Below are 10,149 nucleotides of genomic sequence, written 5' to 3'. Positions count from 1 at the left end.
CTGGGGTCGTCCGCCATCTTCTCGCCTCCTCCTCCCTAGAGCGGCCCGGCGGGGCCGGGAGACACCAAGACCACAGAGTTAACGCCGCCGCTGGGGCAGAGCGGCCCCCTTCCTCATGTCCCCCGAGAGGCCCTCCTCTCCCCGCCGCGTGGTGCTCGCCGCATCGGTCGCTGGTCTTTCCTTCCCCTCCCTTACCTAAGGGCCCAGTCCTGGGCGGCAGCGGCTGCTCCTCCCCGGCGGCGGCTCCGCGGTGGCGGCGGCTCTGACGTAGGACACCGGCTCCCTCTCTCCAAGCAGCTGCATGTGTTGCAATCCGCTCACATGGGGCCTGTGATATCACTTCCTCCGCCAGAGGCGGAGTGGAAGGCAGCAGGCGGAAGGGAGGGGGCTGTTCAGATGAAGAGAAGCTCTGCGCGCGCCACGACTTTCCATTGGCTCTCTGGGCCGCGGCTACAAAAGGCCTGATGATTGGCTGCAGCTCAGCCGCGCTGCCCTGTGAGGTAGGATGGTGGGGCGGGAGGTACTGCCTTCCTTCCGGCCCGGCCGGCTGAGAGAAGGAAGCGGGCGGAAGCTGGTGGCTATCGCGAGGATATATTCAGATCCCCCGCCAGGCTCGAGTGGGGGTGCATCTTAAAGGGCGAGGTACGGGGTAGATGTCTGCCTTCCTCTTCCGGGAACAGAGTGGGCTTCCGAATCTCTGTGACGCAGAGCTTGGGCCCCAGCGCGCGCCTTGAATGGTGCTCGAGAAGCCTCAAAGAAACATCTCGCGTCCACAGACTGCATTGCTGACCTAACTCTGCGGCCTTTGTGCGTCACAGCTTTGCGAACTGGTGTTCAGAATCCGGGCCAGTGAGTCCAGAGTAGGAGCCTCCCCAAGGTTGGTCTGGGAGGCGAAGGAGGCTCGTTCCCTGTCGCTACTAGTATGGGTTCACTTTGAGTTTGTAATTTCGTAGGATTGAAGAAAGCAGGGGCTGCCGGAGGTTGGAGACCTATGGTACCTAACCCCATTGTGGTTTGGACTGAGCCGATGAACGTATTGGTGGGGAGAGTGTTGAAGCAAAACGGGAGGCCGTATACATTAGAACCTTTTCTATATGAGTTGATTTTTAGTTGGCTACCTTGTGTCCCTTCAGTTCATTTGGATTCTTTCAAATATTTGAGCCCAGACTGTGTCTGAAATCCTGATTTCCTGAGGATACAGGGATTAACCAAACAGGTAACAGTGCCCGTTCTGAGTAACAAAGCTTGCAGTCGTTTGGTTTATAACCGTTTGTACTTTTTTCCATGCTCGTGTTTAATAATTACCCAAATATTTAAATACTTCAGGGTGCTTTGAGTGTGTTGTATAATAGGGGACCCATCTGTAAAATGAAGCCTAAAGAATGAAGAGGAGTTTGTCAGGAGGGAGTATAATACATTTGAGTAACTATAAAGTAACTACAGCGTGCCAGAATAACGGCAGAAATAGGGGGGTAGTGTTATGAAAACGCCACAGGGAACGAAGTCCTGTAGGGATCTTTTAAACCAGGCTTGGCTTCTTTGTCTTATGAGCAATTCCAAACTGCCCCTGCTTGGGTTTGAAAGGGCAAAAATGGAAGCCTAGGCCCGTTTTTGGCCGCTTCAGTATCAAATGAAAGATTGTAGTTTAGAAGAGGTAGCTTGACAATGCAAATAGAAGTGAATGGCTATTCTTAGAATATGGTAGACTAGGGTAGTTTAATGGCAGCCTCAGAACCTCTTTTGCCTCCCTCCGGCAAATTCACCACTTCTGCATTTAGAATTGGAAATCAGTTCCATACAGGCAAAGGCTGTGATAGATTTCCAGCAGAAGAGATCTGGGAGAAACGGAGCAAGGATTATAGTCTCTTCTGATGTCCAAAGACTTTTTCCCCCTCTGTACTGGGGATTGAACCCAAGTCCCTTGCGTTCAGCTACATCCCTAGACAACCCCCCACTTCCACATGGTCTCACTAAATCATTTAAGGTGCCCAGGCTGACCTTAGAATCTTTTTGCCACAGTCAGGGGCTGGGGATTTAGTTCAGTGGTTTCGCCGCCTGCCTCGAAAGCGAGCAAGGTCCTGAGTTCAATCCCCAGTATCTAAATAAATAAATAAATAATACTGTACTAAAATCTTGCCTCAGTGTCCTGAGTGCTGGGATTATACGCATGTGCCACTGCACCTGATACACTTTGAGAAAGAAACTTCAGTGACATCAGGTGATAGATTTTTCAAACTGCTGTAGGATGAGAATAGAACATACTATTATCTGAAAATGAAGGAATTTTTTTGATGAATTAAGAACTCAACTGCTTTCATGTTAGTAAAGTTACGTGTTGGGATATAGGTGGCATTCTCAGCTAGTGAGTTGGTGGGAAGGGGATACCACTGAGCTACAATCTGGGCCGGTTAAATTTTTTTAAAAATTTGGAACAGAATCTTGCGGAATTGCCCAGGCTGGCCTAGAGCTTGCAGTTGTCCTGCCTTGGCCTACAAAATAGCTGGGATTTTAGGCATGTGCTAGATCTTGTGAAAATATTGGGTGTTTGTATACCCTAACTGTGGTATATTTGATTAAAAAAAAAAACCTTGGAATTTTCGATAGCAATGTCTTGTTATTCATGAGTCTCTTCTCAGAGTTTATGTTAATGAGATTGGCCATTTATTTAGGACAAGTGGCCTGCAGAAAGCCTCAGGAGGGGCCTGACCACTGGAAAGACCAAGTGGTTGGAGATTTGGAACTTTTAGTTCACCCACTGACCTCTGGGCAAAGGGAAACGGTTCCAGAGATTAGGCTATTCCTAACTATATAACAACTCTTAAAACTAGAAGACTTCTAGTCTCCTAGAAGACTAGATGAGCTTCTGGATTGGTTGAATGCATCCATGTGCTAGAAGGGTGGAGTACACCAACTCTACAGAAACTGAACTCTAGCACTCAGGCCTCTCCTGGACTTTGTTTTATAGACTTTTTCATATGTATCTTTTATAATAGCTTTTTATATTGAATGGCAGTGCTCACTTCGGCAGCACATATACTAAAATATAATGAATGGTAAATGTAAGAAAGTATTCCCCTAAATTTTGTGGTCTACCCTAGCATATTACCAAACCAAAGGAATGGGAGTTACAGGATCCCTAATTTATAGCCACGTAGTCACAAGCACAGCCTAATACCTGAAATATTTTTTTTTAGACAAGGTCTTACTTGGTAGTTTAGGCTGATCCTGAACTCACTAGGTAGCCCAGATCGGCCTCCAACTTGCTGTGATTCTTCTGCCTGGGCCTTAAAGGCTGGTTTACAGGCCTTTGTCACCACACCCAGCTGCAATCTGAGATTTGTGATTGGCATCTAAAGTTGGGGTAGTCAGGCTGTGATGCTGACTCCATGTAGATAGTATCAGAATTGAATGGTAGGATCCCCAGGTGGTATCAGCGTTAGAGAATTGCTTGATGTGGGGAAAAGCCCACGACATATGACAACTGAAGTGTTCTTTGTTGAGAGTATATAGAGAGAATTTAATTTTCTTCTTCTTTTTTTTTTTTGGTACCGGGGATTGAACTTGGGTCCTTGCGCTTGCAAGGCAGGCCACTGAACTGCTGAGCTAAATCCCTGGCCCTTTAATTTTCTTCATTAACTATATAAATAAAATAATTAACTTTTTCTAGAAAGGTTAATACTTATATTTTCTCCGCCCTAATCAAAGAGTTCTATGTAAGATTGTCAAGGGCTGGGTATACATCAGTAGTAGAAAGCTTTGACTGCTACTACAGGACCGGGGGATGACTCAGTGGTAAAGCAGTTGCCTAATATGTGTGAGGCCCTGGGTTCAAGCTTTTGCACCACACAAAACAAACATACACAATTAGTACTATAGAATCAACTCAGTCTACAAAGTAGCAGGTAAAAAGAAGTATGCTTTTAAAGGGAAGCTTCAAAAAATAATTAAAAGGACAGTTTCTCCATATCCCAGGTATTCCAATTAAATATAAAGATAGAATAGTATGTTCTTAGTGAAATTATAGATCCAGATAGTAGTAATCACCAGTAGCTGCTAACAAGACTTACAGTTTAGATCTAAAATGTTCCCCAAATGTCTCACATGTGGAGGTGGGTCCTGGTAAGGAAGGGTTGGATCACTGGGGGTGTGATTCAGAAGTGTGTATTCTTGTCTCTGGCTCCTTTCCTCCCTCTCTGCTTCCTGCCGGCCATGCTGTGAGTAGCTTTAGTCCTTTGGGTCTTTCCACCATGCTATTTTTTCCTTGGAGCCACTTAAACATGGACTGAACCCACTGAAACTGAGCCAAAAGAAACCTTTCCTTCTTTAAATTGTGAGTGTTGGATATTTTGTTCTAGCAACAATAAACTGACAAAAGAGCCAACAAGAATTATGTACCTTCTGATGGAAGTATATACCACCTATTGTGAAAACACAAAAACAAACCACAAGAAACCAAAAATACAAACCAACAAGTTGAATCAGCATAAGAATCAATTCAGGTAGGGCTGGGGATTTAGCTCAGTGGTTCCGCCTCCTGCCTCACAAGCACAAGGTCCTGAGTTCGATCCCCAGTATCCCCCCCCAAAAAAAAATCAATTCAGGAACATGTTAAATAGCATCACAAGCAATCCATAAAACCTGCGATGTAGGACATGCTATAGAACCAGTGGTCTGGTTTTTTCAATAATTGTAAAGGAGACTGGGTGGTAGGAGTAGAGAATACTACAAATTAGATTTGACTGGGGATGTAGCTCAGTGGTGAAGTATGTGCTTAGCATATGTGAGGCCTTGAGTTTGATCTCAGTATCATATTATAACAAGAAACTGGGCTGGGGATTTGGCTTAGTGGTTCTGCGGCCTGCCTCCCAAGGGTAAGGACCCAAGTTCAACAATAACAAAAAATAAAATAAAACAAGAAACTTTTGGGGGATACATCAACCAATATAGATATGATTCTTGCTTGGTTCCTGACTTAAATCAATTTTGAAGTTAGGCAACTGTTGGAAAAAGTGGAATACCCAGTGTTTGTTATTAAGGAGGTGTATTTTGTAGAATATTTGAGACAGGATCTCACTGTAGCCCACACTAGCTTTGAACTTGTGATCCTCCTGCCTTAGCCTCTAGCACCACCATGCCTGATTGTAGAAAATCCTTTTAAAGGTTCATACTAAAATCCATAAAATTATAGTTCCTGGAGTTTGCATAAAGGGAAAGTGAGAGTAAATGTAATAAAAGATAAGTTGCTGGATTAACATTTAAGACTTTGAAAAATAGAGTGTAAGAATTTGAAATAATGTGAGCTCAGTGGGAAGATCTTCATGGCAAAGGTAGATAGACCAAGTGTCTTTAAAAAATGCAATACCTGGGCCAGGGATTTAGCTCAGTGGCACCATGCCTGCCTTGCAAGAACAAGGTCCTGAGTTCAGTTCTACCCCCAAAAATGCATTAATAAGCTGGGCACTGTTGGTTCCTATCTGTAGCCCCAGATACTTGGCAGATTGAGGCAGGATGGCTTGAGTCCAGGAATTCAGAGCCAGCCAGTGCAATAAATGCATAAAAGGCCTAGGATTTAGCTCAGTGGTGCCACCACTTGTCTCGCAAGTGCAAGGTTCTAAGTTTGACTCATGGTACCAAAAAACAAACAAACAAACAAAAGAAATGCATAGACAGGATAAAGGGGATGGCAGGTGGAGAAGCAGGGAATAGAAAGGTATGACTTACATTTAGGTCAGCTAGGCTTGTATAGTAGATTGATTTCCATATAGGAAATCTGTGGTTCTTAAACCTATTTTAGGCCATGAGTCAGATGTAGCACATGCATGTAATCCCAGCCATTCAGGAACCTGAGGTAGGAAGATTGTGAATTTAGAGGCCTGCCTTAATGAGATCCTGTCTCAAAAAATAAAATGGGCTGGGTGTGGTGGCACACTATGAAAAATGATCTGAGCATGGTGGTGTACCCCTATAATCCCAGTACTATGGGAGATTGAGGAAGATCACAAATTAAACCAGCCTGGGGGCCATGGATTTAGTGGTGCTGCTGCCTGCCTTGCAAGCACAAAGTCCTGAGTTCAATCCCCAGTACCAAAAAAAAAAAAAAAAAAAAAAAAAAAAAAAAAAGTAAATCCCAACCTGGGTTATTTAGTGACTTAACAAGACCTACAAAATAGAAAATAAAAAAAGGGCTAGGAATACAGCTCAGTGTGAAGGCCCTGGATTATACAATCCCCAGTAGTGAGAGGTGGGAGAGGGGTGTATCAGAGAAGTGGAATGAACTGACATCTATTCCTCCTGAGAGCTGGTATATTGATAAGGACACATTATGTAAATTCCTACTCATAGTGTATACTACGAGGAAATAATTAGCTGATTCAAACTGATTGCATCCACATCAAATGATCTGTGCCTTTCAAAATGTGTCAATACCAAGAAAAGACAGAGATTCAGCTAGAATAAGCCTATAACTCCAACACTCATGGGAGGCGGAGGCAGTTGGGGCCCAGCCTGGATAATTTAGCAACCTAGTGGGACTCTCCACATTTTAAAAAGGGCTGGGGCTGTTGCTCAGTGTTAAGGTCCTGAGTTTAATCCCAAGTACCACCCCTCCCCCCAAAAAGCAAAGGAAATATACTCAGATGAAAGAGGAAAATTCCCATACTGTTAATACCAAAAAATACCCCTAAATTAGCTTTAATTTGACCCTATATGGAAAATAAACTATTAGGTATTGAGACAGGGAAAATTGAACATGGGCTATATATCATAGGGTGGTATTGTTAAATTTCCTGATTTGGCATGTTTTAGTAATATAAGATGCTGCTGAATTGTTTAGCGTGCATGTCATGTTGATCAGAAGAACGTGTGCATACTTGGAATGTGCAACATAAAATGTTGATATGGTGTTCTGTGTATATGTGTTTGTACATTATACTCATAGTTTAATAGGTTTGAAAAGTTCAGTAAATTGAGGAAAAAATTAATTCACTTAGATAACTAGCATAATATAAAATATGACCATTTTGCCTACCTGGGAATTACAATTTAAGTGCTGTAATTTGAAAGTATGCCCCCCCAAATTATGTTGGCAACAACCCCAAAGCAAATCTTGGGATGCTAATGCAAAGTGTTAAATGCAGCCTGTCATGACTGGATTCATGCCAAATGCTCTAGGCTGCAAGTTCAGCCTATTTTCTTGCCCACTTTTTGCCCTTCTGCTTGGGATACAAGAAGGCTCTTGTGAGGTGTCAGCCATTGGACTTTTAAGTCTCCACAGTTGTGAGCCAATAAATTTCAAAAATTTATCCAGTCAAGCATCTGGTTAGAGCAGCACAAAATGGACTAAGATAAGATTGCTATTTATTTTGGTCACCCCAATTCCCTTTTGCTGTCCGGAAAACCCGAGTCATTTTTTGATCCATTTCTCCTTAGATTCCTTTTCTGAGTGCAGTGATGAACACCTGTAATTCTAGGTACTTAAAGGCTGAGGTAGGATCACTTAAGCCCAAATTTTGAGTTATTTAGGCAACATAGGGAGTTCTCCTCTTCATGCCGTTAAAAAAAAAAAAATCCACCTTTAACCAATCAACTTTATTCGCTGGGTCTGGACTAGCACCCCCCACGTGCTGTACAATAAGGGCATATTGATTTAAAACAGAAGGAATTTAGCTGGGCGTGGTGGCACACACCTATAATCCCAGCACTTGGGGAGGCCAAGGCAGGAGGATTGCTGAGTTTGAGACCAGCCTGAGCTACATAGTGAGACCCTGTCTCAAACAAACAAACAAAAAACCCAACCAAACAAAACAACAAAAAACAGAAGTAATTTGAATCTCTGTAGTGGACAAATGATCCAGATATTTAGACAGTGGAAAAGAATTGGCAAGATTTAGTGTTTATGTACTAAACAGTGTCCTAGGAAAAAATACTGAAAGAAAACTTTTTGGCCTTACAAAGCTGATGTTTTAGTGGGGGGAGAATAAATCGTGGCAATAAATGCTACTGCTTTTCCCTAAAAATAACATTTAACTGGAAAATAAGCTCTAGCATTTTTCAGGATGCTCCTAATGTAAATTCTATTCCCAAACTAAGCCTGTTAAGATGGCCAGCCAGATGGATGCATTTGGTCTGTCTGCTGCAACACACAATGGATCTGTTGAATTAGGATAGTATTTATAGGTATATTTAATTAGTATTCGTAAATGCCTTACACTTATGTAAACCTCAAGACTGTCAAATGACCATTTGGCAGTATAGACACAACACGCAATGTATACACTTCCCAGTGAATAGTTGTGATCTAATACGAATCTTCATGTGTTGTGATGGATATACTTAATGCACTCATGTGAAACTGTTTTCCAAATTCTGATGCCTACAGTTTTGTCACTTGTGTGGACCATCAGTCTTAACTGTCACCATTTTTGTTGCCACTCATTTCCTAAGTCTTCAGTTAATGATGTAATGGAACTTTACAAAGGCTAGCCTGCAAGGAATGATTTGGATGAACTGATGAAATAAAATCACCAACAGCTATATTGCCAGTGCAGTAGGAGCAGTCTACATGGACAAGTAGTGCTCATTTAAGGAATGCTCAGTTGCTGGACATGAGAGACCGGGGCCATCAGGTCTACAGAAAATAAGAGTTGCAAGAAATTAAGAATGGAATTCAAGGTTTAGTTAGAATGATGTTCCAGATGATATGGCTGTATTTGAATATAGATTTTTCTACATTGATTTTTGTATATAAGTGATTGTTGTACATAAAAAGGACATGCCCTGAAAACAACCCTATTGTGTATTTTGGAGCAAAAATAGACTTAGTATTTTCAGAGAAACACAGCAAAAAAAGTTAAGAAAAGGAAATGACAGGGACTTTAGGAGCTATGTAACATTTCATAATTGTTAAAGAAAAAAGCCTGAGGTTAGCCAGGTGTGGTGGTGCATGCATGTAATCCCAACATTTGGGAGGCCAAAGCAGGAAGATCACACTGAGTTCAAGATCAGCCTGGGCTACATAATGAGTTCAAGGCCAGCCTGAACTATATATACACACACATAGTAAGGCCCTGTCTCAAAATAATACCTGAGGTCGAACCAAAGTATAAATGTTGGGAAGATTGTTCTGCCATGGATAAAGTCCACAAGATAAAAATGGCAGGGGAAGGTAGTGAGGGACTATATAGATGAAGCCTTGGGAGAGAATCTGACTGTTGTTGCAAAAAAGATCCAGGTAGCAACTAAGTGTGGTTAAAAATATGGAGTAATTAATCCAAGTGGTAATTCACAATAAAATAGTGAAGATGCTAATTCTTAGGTACTTTGCTAAAATTTGTTGACTGTTTTCATTTGCATGACCACAAGCAACACACTGTTACTTTAGAACTGCAAAGATCAAGAAAAGCAAACTGGAATTAAAAAAAAAAAAAAAAGTGAAACGATCTCATGAAGCAGTAAAAGGAGACTTTAAAGCAGTTCACTCTGCCCAAAGTGTATGGGCATCATCTCGCCAGAAAAGGGCACAAACAAAAAAACAAAAAGCAAAGTTAAGTTGGAATTCTGTGCCTGCTTTGTCTGAGGCATAGGGTTTACACTACTGGTGTTTTGGCATCTTCTAGCCAGTAAAATTTCTCAGGATCCATAATTGTTAACTAATTCCTTATAGTAAAATCTCTCTAAAGTGTTAGTAGCTTCACAGTAGGTAAATAAAATTGGTGTTCACGCTACTGCACAGCTTGAGAATTGTTAGGGTTTCCTGTACAAGCAGCTTTTATTCCTTTTTTTCTAGAATACAAATTTTGCTCAGAGGATGCATGGCTCTTTGGATACCAAGGATGAACCTCGATGAATGTATTCTAATTCTCAATTGGGGTACTCTGGGAATAATGGAGAATGTTTTTAGCAGCCATATTATTAGAGCACAGTAGAGGGATTCAGTTGGCAAGGGCCAAGCAGAAATGCTAAATATCTTCCAACGCACAAGACAATCCTTCATAATTAAGAACCATTTTCATATGGTTAATAATGAACATGGAATTTCCCAGGAATGTCATTACCATATGTGTGAACCACTCCCATTGTATTAGAGCATTAAACTCATTTCTTAGATGGACCTTAAAAAAAAAAAAAAGACATTAAAAAGGAGGTATTCCA

This window comes from Fukomys damarensis, unplaced genomic scaffold (genome assembly GCF_012274545.1).
Source record: "Fukomys damarensis isolate Sample0158 unplaced genomic scaffold, DMR_v1.0_HiC HiC_scaffold_3, whole genome shotgun sequence".
Lineage (NCBI taxonomy): Eukaryota > Metazoa > Chordata > Mammalia > Rodentia > Bathyergidae > Fukomys > Fukomys damarensis.
Note: the sequence above shows the minus strand (reverse complement) of the source record.